General features: G+C 34.6%; 1 pseudogene; it reads left to right on the plus strand.

Moving 5' to 3' along the window:
• Positions 1-1338, plus strand: LOC112010180 (carbon catabolite repressor protein 4 homolog 4-like; annotated as a pseudogene).
• The last annotated feature ends 2205 nt before the right edge of the window (positions 1339-3543 follow it).

Genomic DNA, 3543 nt, shown 5'->3' on the forward strand with positions numbered 1-3543 from the left:
ATGGCCCCAGAGGATCGTGGAGATCCCAATGATCCTCGTGTGAGACTAAAACGTGATTGTGTTGGGATTATGGCTGCATTCAAACTCAAAGATCTTCCAGACCATGTTGTTATTGTGGCAAACACACACCTTTACTGGTTCAATCTTCCATAAGTATGTTATATTCTGTATTTTATCTGTTGAAGTAACTTTGATGCTTTGCTGCAGGGATCCAGAATGGGCTGATGTCAAGCTTGCTCAAGCTAAATATCTTTTATCACGCTTAGCTTTGTTTAGAACACTGGTATCCAACAGACTTGAATGTACGCCTTCAGTAGTAGTGGCCGGTGACTTCAATTAAACCCCAGGGTATAAGGTTTGTCAGAATTCCCAACCCTTTGATTTATCTAGTTTCCTATTATCTAGCTTATAGTTGGTTTTCTACATTTTTCCTTGATTTTTTTTTTTTTTTTTTTGAGTTTTTCTTTTTCAGTATTGGAATAGATTTTTCCTCTGAGTTTGATTTTGGTCCAAAGCCCAAACAGTTGGGTTCTTAAGGTGGGTTACACCGGATGCCAGATTGTGATGATGTCATAAATAGTTTAATGATTAACTAAAATACAAATAAATATAATAAATGAATAAAATATGGCAACCTTGATTAAAAGAGTAGTCTTGAATGGTTTGGCTTGTAAATTGGATAAATATGTAACTTTAAAATTGAATTAATATATTTGTTTTTCATTGAAGCGTATCAAGAAGCAAAAATTAAGCATGAAATAGAAGCTGAGCTTGGTTGGTTTTGCGGCTAGCCAGCCAAATTGTCCAATAAACTTGGTAGTTGGTAGTCAAAGAAACCCAAGTGGTTTACAAGTGGCTCTGTTTGGTTGCCAGATTCAGATAATGTTTTACCTTAGTTTGTAAGCTTTTATGGAGATGAGTTAATGTTTATAGCTCAGAAGTTCTTAAAATGGCTATAACATTCTTCTTGTTTCAGTTTACCAGTACCTTATTTCAGGAAACTCTCAATTGGCACCGGCTGTGGAGTGTTTAGAAGACATGCCTATTCCCTTGTGCAGTGTCTATGCTTTTACGAGAGGAGAACCACCATTTACAAACTGCACTCCGGACTTCACCAATACTCTTGATTATATATTATTTGCCCCAACTGATAACATAAAACCTCAGTTTCCTGGAGCTTCCAGAACTAGACTCATCTGATGTTGTTGGTGGATTACCAAATTACAGCCACCCAAGTGATCATCTACCAATTGGTGCTGAATTTGAAATTACCAGGGACTAACTTATCTTGCAGAGCAAGTGATATTTGTAATCTCTCGCTCTAATTCGATAGCAACAATGGGAGGGGGATTTGAATCTGGTTCTCCTAATAAAGGAGAGCAGGCTATGCCCTTGAGCTATACAGCTCTTGGAGTAATGTCCTATAGTTTTCTTTTCTTTCACATCTCTCTCTCTCTCTCTCTCTCTCTCTCTCTCAATAAAAGTTAAGGTTCAACTGAGAGTATTGGAAATTTATTTTGAGGGTAGACAACTTTGGTAGATTTTTTAAAAAAAAAATAATTAAATAACTGATTACTATCCTTGATTTTATTGTCCTTGGCCTTCCAGATTGTAATAAGCAAATGTTAGTATGCTTTGACATGTAAATTCAAGAGGAAAGGTAAAAAGAAGAGTTCTGGAAGTACTTGTATGTATTGCTGAAATTACTTTCCAGGGATTCTTTGTTTGAAACATGCCTTCTGGCTTTTCTTTTATTCTCACAGCTTCCATTGGCACTGCTCACTATATGTAAGGGTGATCAATAACCTGTCCAGCATGACCCACTCGACCGATCAGGATTGGATGATGGGTGCAACCTTCACCCAAACCTGTCAAACTTGTGATGATCCCTATCTATTTGATTTTAATACTTGGGGATGGTTTATGATGCTACTTTGATCACCTTTATTTTTTAATAATTTGATAGTTGAGGATGTGGAGATTTCAACATTAGACATTTCTATTGAAATAACTAATATGTGCCAATTGATCTATATGGGCTTTTGACCCTTTTGTGAACTTAATAGCTCTATTTGTTGTTTTCTTTTTTTCCCTCCAAAAGGAAAAAAGAAAAAGGAAAAGGAGAAACTCTTTTCACATGTCCTCATACGTGCATACACAAAACACACATTTGGTTAACATTCAAGTTATACTTAGTGTACATTTTTTTAGTTAATGTTACTATTTATTACTTTTTGTTGATGTAGTATTTTGTCAAATTTATTGTTGAATTATATACTTTTCTTTGTGCTCTTCATTTATTAAAGGGATTGAATATTACGAACAATTTCTTGTTCTAGTATAGTTTTTCTGTTTTGTTAAAAAAAAAAAATGTTTTTAGAACATGTTAAATGTATATATATGGATTAAAAAAGTAACTGACATTCGATTAGTTTAAAATTCCACGAATTTGATAAGTGTGAATGTGTGATGATAACATGTGAAGATTGACAAAATATTTATCCAATAATAATATAAAAATATTGAGTTACACTAACTAATATATTTTTATTAGCCAAATAATTAAGCAAACCCATTGTTAATTTTTTTTTTTTTTTTTTTTGGATATGCCTGAGCATCAATGGAGACTGAAACTTAATAGGCACATCATCATTGGAGGGGGAGAAGAGGGAATCAAAGGGAATAGATCTTTCTAAATTGGGCCATCTTTTTCGGTTGCTAATCAGCCTTCCTAGCTTGCCCATCCTATTGAACTTTGGAAATAAACCAAAGTAACTTTCAGATGACTCTACAAAGATTATAGATGAAAAGGGAGAAAAAAAAAACGGACTTATAACAAGATCAGAAGGATGCAGGATGAACGAGAAAAAATCTCTAAAGCAGCATAGAAGTTTGGAAAGAAAAAGAGGTAGAAATGCTGGAATACAAATTTTCTATACTACTTTTTGTGTTTCACCAATTATAATATGCTATGTGTTTGATTTTTTATTTTTATATTTTAAACTACCAAGTTTAGAGGGTAAGCTACTAGTCTAAGGGCAGTTCACGTTGGGGCATGCTGAAAGGAAGTCCACTTAGAGGATGACCAAGCACCCCGAACTAAAAAAATCAATGCCTACATAAAACCATTATCTTTGTCACATCTATATTTGCATTTAATGCAACAAGAGAAAATTCATCATTCTACAACATCAAATAGTTTTGGATTTGATCAATTGTAATATAAACAAAGGCCCAATCATTCTAAACAACATTACATATAAATATAAATATAAATACATTCATAAAAGCCCATATTATATATTTAGCCGAAAAAAAAGCCCATATTATTTTTGCTAGACTAAAAGCCCAATTAGACATCACTGTCAACTTGTAGCTCTATGTGGAGCCTACAAACAGGACAAGAAGCATGGTTCCGAGTCAACCACGCCTCAATACATGCAGGATGGAATGCATGGAGACATGTAGGAAGCTCAACGAGGCTCTCACTCTCCACAAACTCCTCAAGGCAGACAGGGCAGTCCGTGGCAGCTTCACCGGCAT

The sequence above is a fragment of the Quercus suber genome, unplaced genomic scaffold, assembly GCF_002906115.3.
Source record: "Quercus suber isolate HL8 unplaced genomic scaffold, Cork oak 2.0 scaffold_490, whole genome shotgun sequence".
NCBI lineage: Eukaryota > Viridiplantae > Streptophyta > Magnoliopsida > Fagales > Fagaceae > Quercus > Quercus suber.